Source organism: Chrysemys picta, chromosome 9 (assembly GCF_011386835.1).
Source record: "Chrysemys picta bellii isolate R12L10 chromosome 9, ASM1138683v2, whole genome shotgun sequence".
In the NCBI taxonomy this organism is placed as follows: domain Eukaryota; kingdom Metazoa; phylum Chordata; order Testudines; family Emydidae; genus Chrysemys; species Chrysemys picta.
Genome location: NC_088799.1, coordinates 35,903,494 through 35,916,078, shown reverse-complemented (window position 1 = coordinate 35,916,078; position 12,585 = coordinate 35,903,494). Strand labels below are relative to the sequence as shown.

At 42.7% G+C, this 12,585-nt stretch overlaps 1 long non-coding RNA gene across 1 annotated transcript in view; it reads right to left on the bottom strand.

The window, feature by feature from the left end:
* The window catches only part of LOC135973690 (uncharacterized), a 72,441-nt gene that overhangs the window by 15,688 nt on the left and 44,168 nt on the right, over positions 1–12,585 (bottom strand). The window lies entirely within an intron of this gene.

Genomic DNA, 12,585 nt, shown 5'->3' with positions numbered 1-12,585 from the left:
GAAATCAGAGTCAAAAGATTTTTTTTTTTTTAAAGGAAGTGCAGATACTGATAACTGTTCTTCAAATATTTTCTGTCATTTTTATAAATGCTTTCCAGATTTGGACTTGACATCCTTACAGATTTTATGATTGTCTCAAGGCTTATTCAAGTAACACTTGTCTTTACTTTGGCCCAGCTCATTAATATTATGATTTCACTATTAATCCTTTTCAAACGTTCTCTTTAGAGATATTTGATATGAAATAGAGGGTTTTGAGGTTTAAATCAAATTTAAACAAAGACATTCATCAGAAAATTTAATTTGCATGTGTATTCAATTAGCGAATGTACTGCACTAATGGCTCAAAATGCCTATTAACTTCAATAATAATTTTGCCTAAATAAGGAATACAGAATATGCTAATAAAATGTATAAAACATAACAAACTCTTTCCATAAAACTATGCTTAAATCCCAAGCATTTTACATATGAAGACTGGGGTGTCGGATATGAAAGGGGTAGTTCTTGGTCAGAAAAAGCATCATATCTTCAAATATTATGGCACCTAACAGGTAAGATTGTTGCAATATTCCTTTGGGTGCTACTTCCCACCCACCGATAGGATGAATCCCATATGACCACAGTATGGGTTGCAAATCAATGTACACACATAATTCATTTAGCAGCCTTGTTCTCACTGCATTCCTTTTACCACCACAATGAAGGTTTGTGGTGTACACCGAGTAATGAATAGGAACAAAAGAGTCCATGATGTTGGAGAAGGTAGCGGTGTTAGTGGAAATCATGGAGTCAGTGGAGGTTTATGTGGGGAGGAGGAGGAGAGGATAGAGAGCTACAGAGAAATCTGGGAGATGAGAGGTCACTGAAAGGATTGCCTGGTATGACAGATGTGTAAGGGAGTGTGAACAATGTTACAAAAGAGAGAACGCCGTGGTGAGCTGTTCTTAACCTGGAGAGACATAGATGTTGATATCACGCAGGATGAAGGTGAGGGATTGGAATGAAAGCAAGAGGAACAGTAAAGCATTGAAATCAGAGAGGGCAAGGATGATGATAGAGTGTAGTGATATCAAGTGAGAGTAAACAGAAGAGCCATATGGCATGCACACCCAGAGGAGGCAAAAATGTTCAAGAAGTAAGAGAGGAGATGGAAGCAAGATTGTGAGAGCAGCACTCCACTGTCACCATTGTCACTACTGTGGCAGGGAATAATAGTCACAGAAATTAGAGATTGGAAAAAAAGACATATTAGATCATCCACTCTATTGCCTAATGTTTAGATTTATGGCATTAATAGTGAGCAAGGTAACTGCAGCTTCAGAAACAAGTATGAGAGATAGATAATCCTGCATAAAATGTTTGAGCATCGCTGTAGTATAGATATGTACTGTGTTGGGGTTTTTTTGTTTTTAAACTTTGTGCAATACATAAATACCTCTACAAGTAGAAATACTGAATAAATGCATGAAGCTTTCCATGAACATAAAAACATAAGAACAGCCATACTGGGTCAAACCAAAGGTCCATCTAGCCCAGTATCCTGTTTTCCAACAGTGGCCAATGCCAGGTGCCCCAGAGGAAATGAACAGAGCAGGTAATTATCAAGTGATCCATCCCCTGTCCCCATTCCCAGCTTCTGGCAAACAGAGGCTACGGACACCATCCCTGTCCATCGTAGCTAATAGTCATTGATGGACCTATCCTCCATGAATTTATCTAGTTCTTTTTTGAACCCTGTTTTAGTCTTGGCCTTCACAACACTCTCTGTCAAGGAGTTCCACAGGTTGACTGTGCATTGTGTGAAAAAATACTTCCTTTTGTTTGTTTTAAACCTGCTGCCTATTAATTTCATATGGTGGCCCCTAGTTCTTCTGTTATGAGAAGGAGTAACTAACACTTCCTTATTTACTTTCTCCACACCAGTCATGATTTTACTGAACTCTATCATATCCCCCCTTATTCATCTCTTTTCCAAGCTGAAAATTCCCAGTCTTATTATTCTCTCTTCATACAGCAGCGATTCCATACCCCTAATCATTTTTGTTGCCCTTTTCTGAACCTTTTCCAATTCCAAGATATCTTTTTTTAAATGGAGCGACCACATCTACACACAATATTCAAGATCTGGGCGTACCATGGATTTATATAGAGGCAAGAAGATATTTTCTGTCTTATTATCTATCCCTTTCTTAATGATTCCAAACATTCTGTTGGCTTTTTTTGACTGTCGCTGCACATTGAGTGGATGTTTTCAGAGAACTATCCACAGTGATTCCAAGATCTCTTTCTTGAGTGGTAACAACTAATTTAGACCCCATCATTTTATATGAATAGTTGGGATTATGTTTTCCAATGTGCATTACTTTGCATTTATCAACATTGAATTTCATCTGCCATTTTATTGCCCAGTCACTCAGTTTTGCGAGATCCTTTTGTAACCCTTCAAGTCAGCTTTGGACTTAACTGTCTTGAGTAATTTAGTATCATCTGCAAACTTTGCCACCTCAGTATTTACCCCTTTTTATAGATCATTTATGAAGATATTGAATAGGACTGGTCCCAGTACAGAAGCCTGGGGGACACCCCGCTATTTACCTCTCTCTACTGTGAAAACTGACCATTTATTCCTACCCTTCATTTCCTATCTTTTATCTAGTTACCAACCCAATACAAAAGACATAGGAAGACTCATCCAGAGTTTGAGAAAATTGATACCAAACAACTGATATGGATTGGCTTTTTTTATACTGAAGGCAAAAATGTGCTTGTGAGAAAAGATAAAACAAATGGACTGCCTATCTTTTTTTAAGTATCAGAGGGGTAGCCGATTTAGTCTGAATCTGTAAAAAAGCAACAGAGGGTCCTGTGGCACCTTTAAGACTAACAGAAGTATTGGGAGCATACGCTTTCGTGGGTAAGAACTTCACATCTTGCATCTGAAGAAGTGAGGTTCTTACCCACGAAAGCTTATGCTCCCAATACTTCTGTTAGTCTTAAAGGTGCCACAGGACCCTCTGTATCTTTTTTTAGTTAGATGTGGAAAATCTCTTAATGTTCTTTTTGAAGAGAGGCATGGGCTTGGTCTGTTATTTATGAAATTGGTTTAATATTTTTTCTCTGTGACACTTATACTTGTGTCTACAGGATCAGTACAATGTCCACAGCACTATTTAACATGGAAATATTCTTCCACTGCTAAAGGAGATTGCTGGAGAGATGCTTAAGCAACAGCAAGGGTAGTAAAATACAAGTCATCATGTTGCTGCTGTCTACTTAAAAAAAGGAACAGAATCATTGCAGACAGAATTCCTCTGTTAAAAAATGCCAACACTCAGAAATGGAATTTACTTATCTGTAACTGGAGGTTCTTCAGGATATGTGTTCCTGTCTGTATGGATATAAACTGGCCATCAGGAAGTTTAGACTTGAAATTAGATGAAGGTTTCTAACCATCAGAGAAGTGAAGTTCTGGAACAGCCTTCCAACGGGAGCAGGGGGGCAAAAGACATATCTGGCTTCAAGACTAAGCTTGATGAGTTTATGGAGGGGATGGTATGATAGGATAGCCTAATTTTGGCAATTAATTGATCTTTGATTATTAGCAGTACATATGCCCGATGGCCTGTGATGGGATGTTAGATGGGGTGGGATCTGAGTTACTACAGAGAATTCTTTCCTGGGTGTCTGGCTGGTGAGTCTTGCCCATGTGCTCAGGGTTTAGCTGATCACCATATTTGGGGTCGGGAAGGAATTTTCCTCTAGGGCAGATTGGCAGAGGCCCTGGGGGGTTTTCGCCTTCCTCTTCAGCGTGGGGCACAGGTCACTTGCTGGAGGATTCTCTGCACCTTGAAGTCTTTAAACCATGATTTGAGGACTTCAGTGGCTCAGACATAGGTTAGGGGGTTGTTGCGGGAGTGGGTGGGTGAGATTCTGCAGCCTGCTTTGTGCAGGAGATCAGACTAGAAGATCAGGTCCCTTCTGACCTTAAAGTCTATGACTCTATGATTCTATGCAAAGTCTTGTGTAGTGTGTAAGAAGCTCCAGAGAGCTGCCCTACATATCTCTAGTACAGGTACATCTTGCAGAGATGCAACAGAGGTTGCTTGCACTCTGGTGGAATAGGCCCTCACCCTCTCCACAGGAGAGATGTGAGCTAATTGGTAACAAAGGATAATGCAGCCAGAGATCCATTTAGAAAGTCTCTGCAGAGATACAGCTTCATCTCTTGATATCTCTGCTATGGCAACAAAACACCTAGGTGTCTTTCTAATTGTTTTTGTTCTTTGTAGATAAAAGGCTAGTGCTCTTTGGATGTCTAGAGAATGAAGTGTTCTCTCCTCACCAGAGGTGTGCGGTTTTGGAAAAAATATCAGTAAGTGAATTTTTGGTGGGAGTGAAGAAATACCTTTTTTTTTTATGAAACATCATATATGGTGGGTCTACCATGAGTGATCCCAGCTTGCTAACCCTTCTGGCTTGTGGTATAGTGACTAGGAAGGCAACTTTCATTGAGAGATGGGACATAGAACATGTAGCTAAAGAGTCGAAGGGAAGTTTGAGGGGAGATGAAAGAATGAGATTGAGGACCCATTGAGGTATTGGCTTCACCAATGGTGTGAAGGATCTGATAATAAGTCCCTTCAGGAATCTAGCCATCTTGGAATTAGTGAAGAAAGTGTGATTCTCTATAGGGGGATAAAAAGCATCAACTGCTGTTAAATGAACCCATAGGGAACAAATAGAGAGACCTGATGTAAAGAGCTCGAATAATTGTAATTTTATTTGCAAAACTACATTTTTTTCCCAGTAACTTTTTAAATAGATGCTCAGGGTAAAAGGTCTTCCAGGAGTTTAGCTACAATGTTAAACTAACATTAAAATAGCATAAGAAAGTGATATTTTCTAATTTAATTATCTAGGGTCTGGCTTCATTTAACACATAATGAAGTTATAGATCAGAAATTGGCTCCACTGGGTGTGAGATTTCTATCTGAAGAGAACTCTGCTCTTACTCTCATTTCTGTGTTAGTGAAGGCCAAAAAGAATATTTCATAAAATGATATGTTTTGTTAGGGAAATTGGATTAACTATATGGTCTTCTGCTCCCAAACATGTCCCAACCAGAAAAGAGAGGTTCACCTGCCAACAGAAACATCATCCAGAAAACGGATTTATATTAAAACAATTAACAGTTCAGGAAGGTAGAGAATTTTCATTGTACTAGACAAACTAATTTGGAGTAGATAAAAGGAAAATGGTAAACCTGATTATGAGTTTACACCAGTTTTACTTCAGGGTTACTCCTGATTACAGCATAATCCCTGATACTGCACCAACAAGCATAGGCCCCTATGCCCATGTGAAATCTCAGTAGAATGGGTGGGAATTCAGACAGACACAGGGGACTACACTCATGGGTCTCAGTGCCGAATTTACACTTAAGTGAGATCAAAATCAGGCCTTTTCATTTTGAAAGCCATTTGAATAACATTTCAATATTTATATCCTACTCATTTTAAATCCTTAGACAATAGAGTTGATCCCAACAATTACTAATGGTATATCAGGCTGTACATCCAGTGCAGGCTCTTTTATTTTAAAGAAAGTAAAAATGTATTTTTTAAAAAAGTCAACAAATCAGTATTTCATAGAATATTACAATAATAATAGAATTAGTATTTTGCTGCAACCTTTTCTCCTCTAAAAATATCTGTATTCATAGGAGTAGCCCCATTTAAGTCAATGTAGTAATTCCCTGTGATAAGGGTTTGGAGGATCAAGTCCTGAGAATAACCATCTGTGTTGCTTATATTTTATTCCCAGATATGGTTGTCCTCCAGTGAGGGAGAACGCAACACCAACAGATAACCCAAGCTATTTCTAAAGGACATGCAAAGCCACTGACTGCTTAGGTGTAACATTTGATGGCAGTTGCTCCAAAACTTTGATTTAATCCACCGCTCTCATCAGGACCATGGGATCCCTTGTGCAAATTCCAGCTGACATGTTAGCACTGAGACTGCGTGACAACTGGTTACAGCAGAACTTGCCAATACAAGCCATTCATCCAACTCACGGAGTTTGTTCTAGCTACCTGTCTCCTGTTTTAAAACACATGCTGAGATGCAGCCCCTCCCCCCCCAGCATAAAAGATTTCACTAACATAGTGCTAATTCTTATTGTTAAAATTCTTCTTTCCTTATTAGCAGACAAATTGCTGAGTCTTCTCCATATATTAAAATGTAATGCAAAATAGTCTCAGTTAAACTGAACTGTAGCTGTTATCATTGTACTTGATTTGAATCATTTTTCTTGATCCGTATAATAGTCTAAATTTTGCCTGAAACTGGACTGTAGGATTTGGCACTTCTGTATATAAACACACATTTATTTATTTTGGTAATATATTATAGTCCATTATTTATGTAACAGCAATAAATCAATTTCACTATAAGAATTAATGGTGTAAGCATCAGGACTCGTAGTTCTGATCACAAGATTGCAAAATCTGATTTAGGTTTTTTAACTGTCAATTTTTTTAAAATTGCTGACTGTGCAAAATGGAGACTTTTTTTATTAACTGAAATCTGTATAATTAAGTTCAGCAGCAAGATAAGACAGACTAGCAGCAGCCCACAAAGGTGATGCTAAGAACCTAGTCCTGTAACACTGCTGACTAGTTACAGGTACTGACTGTACAACAGAAGGTGTTTGTCTGCTAAAGTTTGCATGACAGTATCAATGACGAGATCGAGATTGAATTGTTTGTTCATGTCACTGGACTTTGATATAAAAATAAAGGATCAGATCATGACTCCATATCTGAACACAGAGGGGACCCTAAAGAGGTAGACCAGCTGCCTTTGCAGAACTGCCCCTTCACAATCACCACTCCCAATAATTCTGAAAACACTAGGGCTGGACTGCCAAAAGCAGGGCTAAAGGTAAGGTATCTCCATAGAGGTGTCCTTGCGAGTGTCCTCCATATTGTTCCATCTACAGGCAGGGTATGCTTAGTGTGGATGAACCTGGTCCAAAAGAGAACAATGGGAGGCCACAGTCCCCTTGGGCAGAGGCCCTGTGAATTCTCACTAGCAACGTGTCACTGCCATGTCTGCCATTCCCTTGCAGCATGTTTCCAATTGCACTTCTTACCAGGGGCTCTCCTGCTTGCAGCTCCCCAGGCAGCTACTTGAAAGGGGGTGGACAACTGAGAGGATGCACTGCAGAGCTGGTACTGGTAGATCTAGAGAAAAGACAATGTGCGTCCCTTAGGCCCACTCTGGTTCGTGCCCCCATGCCCATGCAGCTACTGACCCATCAGAGAGCCTCTTTTCACACAGGATAGAAGGGTGAGATCCCTGCACAAAGGATCCCTTTCATATGCAGATCTTGGGACACAATCTGGCCCTTACTTCCCAAAGGGTCTTTAGTGTTAATGTGATATTTAGACAGTATACTTGCAACTGATTTGATTTAGCTTCTTCTGAAATTAACATAAAACAAAGTTGAGTTCACCACTGAAAACTGTTGTAATAAATCTCTGCAATTTATGACACTCTTCCCAGTGTATTATATAAAAGAAATAATCAACAGATGGGCCTGCAGTTGTAGTGCAATATCTGTATGCCTCGCATGCATAGTGAGTTATAAGGCTGGAAGCCCAGTTATTGCTGTACTCAGGAAGGAAATAACCCATTCAGGAAATAATAACATTGACTTTCAGAAGGAGAAAAACAGCCATGAAGTTTTGCTATACTCAGATGAGTAGAGAACTGTGCAAAAGCTGCCAGTTTTGCTTTGCCTAGGTTTCAACGAACTTTGCCAGCAGGTTGGTTTGCTTTGCTCGGTTTCTCACCAATGAGTTTCAGGTTCACAGGAATTTGAAAACACAGAGTCAATAGGGAACTGGCCATGCTTTGTTAATTCCCCTCATCCCTTGCACACATTTAATTTCCTGCTGTCCTCTTAGGTTATATAGGAGGCAGTGGTGTAGGTATCCTGTATTACTGTGCAGCTCATTCAGAATAATCTCAGGCCACACTGTGTGCCAAGGGGAAGCAAATGGACTCTGTGGAGGCTTGCTGCATTACTTTGGAGGTGGCTTACCTGCCCTGAGAGATAAGGGGAAGATGCCTACTTTTGCTGGCTCCCAACAGTAGGAAGATGGGGAAATTGTGATGGAGGCCTCAAAGCTGCAGACTCATGCCCACAGACATTCAGCTTTGCTCCGTGAATACTTGTCCTCCCCTTTCACAACACAAGGGCTATAGTAATCCTTCCGGAGCCACAGCTGGGGTAAAATGGGGATCAAGATGGTTCTCAATGTATTTGTGTGTTGGGAGAGTTGGGTGTGAGTATGTTCTTCCATTTTTCTCCCTCCTCCACTAGCCCAGTAGCCCATCCTCTCTTCAGAGATGATGGTTCCATTTGGGGAGCACAAAATCCTCCAAGGCTGATTGTCAATGAGCTACAGAGAGGAAGGACCTTCCAACACGGAGTCGGAAAGGCTCTCTTCATGTGCTTCCAGAGCCCAGGGCTGAGTAACAGATAGTGCTAGCTGATCAGGGGACAGGATCTGGTGGGGCATTTCTAGCCCTGAAGGGGGATTTCGCCCTCAAAATATGTACAACGTTCTGTGACAGCAGAATCATGCTGTGCCATAGAGCTCTGTGCCATGGAGTCTGATAGGTTCTGGATTTTCCTCTTATTCTCCTATTTCTGGGCCTGAGTTTCAGAAGAGCTGAGCACCCACACTTCCAGCTGGCTTCCATTACAATTCTACACAGTCAGCACTTCTGAAAATGACTGTGTAGAATATTTCTATTAACTCTATTAATAAAGAAAGATGCTTGTTAAGGCAATGATCCTTCTGCAATTATAATTAGAGAGTATATCTGATCTGACCCTCCCAGATTCCAAATTATATTTATCCCTCCCATTTTTCAGTATTTTGTGCAGCACTTCTTAGCCTGATTAGGATCTAAGAATAAATAAATTTGTTCCAATTGTCCATTTTTCAGTTGAAAAGGAAATGCATTTCTGTTTTGACATTTCCTTAAAAAGGATCAGACGGTTCTCTTGACTTTTGTGCAGTGTCCTAGGTCAGTTGGAAACGCTCTAATTACTCTTATGAGCTGTGGGCTAAATTCTCCTCTCACTTACACTAGTGCAACTGTACTAAACACAGAAAAGTTGTGGTGATGATAGTGATAGAGAATTTGGCCCTATTGCTTTCCATGTAGGAGTTGTTCATAAAAATAAAATATTTGTCCTCCATGCCAGTATATATGGCAACAATTCCCTCCTGTTTTTGCCTACAGGTGGTGAACATGGGACCAGATTAGTGACTTCATCAGAATGGTAGAGGATTTGAGAAGGGAACAATTAATTAAGTGCCAAAGAAGGCTTCTGAATGCATCATCTAAGAAAGAAACAGTGTATGTGTGGACTAAAAACAGTGGCCAGATCCTCAGGGTGTAAATCAGAGTCTCTCCATTGACTTCAATGGAGTTATGCCGATTTACACCAGCTGAGGATCTGCCCAAATACTCTTGAAGGTATATTAATTCAAAATCATCAGAGATTTTGTGAGCAAAGGAGAAGATGGTTCCTTTAAGGCCTGGCCTACACTCAAAGTTGTATCAAGGAAACAAAAGTATTGAAGTTATTCCAGTTTCGTTAAACCAGTCCAACTTTGTGTGTGGACACTCTTATATTGGCTTAAATCCAGCTGATATTAGTGCACATTCACAGGCGCAAACTAAACCAATATAAGCCAGGTCCAAACCAATATAAAAGTGTACACATACAAAGTTGTACCTGTTTAACTAAACATGGTTGTTACGCCATTGCAACATATGTTTATAGATAAGGGTATGTCTACACTACGAAATTAGGTCAAATTTATAGAAGCCGGTTTTATAGAAATCGGTATACAGCCGATTGTGTGTGTCCCCACATAAAATGCTCTAAGTGCATTAAGTCGGCGGACCGCGTCCACAAGTACCGAGGCTAGCGTCGACTTCCGAAGTGCTGCACTGTGGGTAGCTATCCCACAGTTCCCGCAGTCTCCGCCGCCCATTGGAATTCTGGGTTGAGATCCCAATGCCTGAATGATGCAAAACAGTGTCGCGGGGGGTTCTGGGTACATGTCGTCAGGCACCTCCCCCTCCTTCAGAGCAACGGCAGACAATCGATTTGCGCCTTTTTACCTGGGTTACCTGTGCAGACAACATACCACGCCAAGCATGGAGCCCGCTCAGCTCAGCTCAGCTCACCGTCACCATATGTCCTCTGGGTGCCGACAGACGTGGTACTGCATTGCTACACAGCAGCAGCTAGTTGCCTTTTGGCAGTAGACGGTGCAGTATGACTGGTAGCCTTCATCGGCGATCTGGGTGCTGGCAGACGTGGGGTTGGCAGACGTGGGGGCTGCATTGCTACACAGCAGCAGCCCCTTGCCTTTTGGTAGAAGATGGTATATTACGACTGGTATCCGTTGTCGTCGTACTGCAGTGGCTGTCAATCATGGGCACCTGGGCAGTCTCGACGATGATGGCTACAGTCGTAGTATGCTATTTTCTGCCAAGCGCCCAGTATTTTTCTGCCAAGCACCCAGAAGATGCCAAGGGCTATCAGTCATGCTGCACCGTCGTCTGCCAGCTTAAGATGTAAAAAATAGATTTGTTCTGTATTCATTTGCTTCCCCCTCCCTCCATGAAATCAACGGCCTGCTAAACCCAGGGTTTTGAGTTCAATCTTTGGGGGGGGCCATTCTGTGTGACAGTTGTTTGTGTTTCTCCCTGATTCACAGCCACCTTTGTTGATTTTAATTCCCTGTACCTGTACGCCATGTCGTCACTCGCCCCTCCCTCCCTCCCTCCATCAGATACTAGTTTTGTGCCTTTTTTCAGACCAGACGCCATAGCACTGGGATCATGGAGCCCGCTCAGATCACCGCGGCAATTATGAGCATTATGAACACCACGCGCATTGTCCTGGAGTATATGCAGAGCCAGGACATGCCAAAGCAAAACCAGGACCAGCCAAGGAGGCGATTGCAGCGCGGCAACGAGAGTGATGAGGAAATTGACATGGACATAGATCTCTCACAAGGCACAGGCCCCAGCAATGTGCAAATCATGGTGTTACTGGGGCAGGTTCATGCCATGGAACGCCGATTCTGGGCCCGGGAAACAAGCACAGACTGGTGGGACCGCATCGTGTTGCAGGTGTGGGACGATTCCCAGTGGCTGAGAAACTTTTGCATGCGTAAGGGCACTTTCATGGAACTTTGTGACTTGCTTTCCCCTGCCCTGAAGCGCCAGAATACCAGGATGAGAGCAGCCCTCACAGTTGAGAAGCGAGTGGCGATAGCCCTGTGGAAGCTTGCAATGCCAGACAGCTACCGGTCAGTCGGGAATCAATTTGGAGTGGGCAAATCTACTGTGGGGGCTGCTGTGATCCAAGTTGCCAGGGCAATCAAAGACCTGGTGATATCAAGGGTAGTGACTCTGGGAAACGTGCAGGCCATAGTGGATGGCTTTGCTGCAATGGGATTCCCAAACTGTGGTGAGGCGATAGACGGAACCCATATCCCTATCTTGGCACCGGAGCACCAAGCCACCGAGTACATAAACCGCAAGGGGTACTTTTCAATGCTGCTGCAAGCCCTGGTGGATCACAAGGGACGTTTCACCAACATCAACGTGGGATGGCCGAGAAAGGTACATGATGCTCGCGTCTTCAGGCACTCTGGTCTGTTTCGAAAGCTGGAGGAAGGGACTTTCTTCCTGGACCAGAAAATAACCGTTGGGGATGTTGAAATGCCTATAGTTATCCTTGGGGACCCAGCCTACCCCTTAATGCCATGGCTCATGAAGCCGTACACAGGCAGCCTGGACAGTAGTCAGGACCTGTTCAACTACAGGCTGAGCAAGTGCCGAATGGTGGTGGAATGTGCATATGGACGTTTAAAAGCGCGCTGGCGCAGCTTACTGACTCGCTCAGACCTCAGCGAAAAGAATATCCCCATTGTTATTGCTGCTTGCTGTGCGCTCCACAATATCTGTGAGAGTAAGGGGGAGACATTTATGGTAGGGTGGGAGGTTGAGGCACATCGCCTGGCAACTGATTACGCGCAGCCAGACACCAGGGCGGTTAGAAGAGCACATCAGGGCGTGGTGCGCATCAGAGAAGCTTTGAAAACGAGTCTTGTGACTGGCCAGGCTACAGTGTGAAACTTCTGTTTGTTTCTTCTTGATGAACCCTCCGCTCCACCCCCCCACCCGGTTCACTCTACTTCCCTGTAAACCAACCACCCCACTCTCCCCTCCCCCTTCGAGCACCACTTGCAGAGGCAATAAAGTCATTGTTACTTCACATTCATGCATTCTTTATTAATTCATCACACAACTAGGGGGATAATTGCCAAGGTAGCCAGGGATGGGTGGGGGAGGAGGGAAGGAAAATGACACACTGCAGTTTAAAACTTTAACTTTTATTGAAGGCCAGCCTTCTGATGCTCGGGCAATCATCTGGGGTGGAGTGACTGGGTGGCCGGAGGCCCCCTCACCGTGT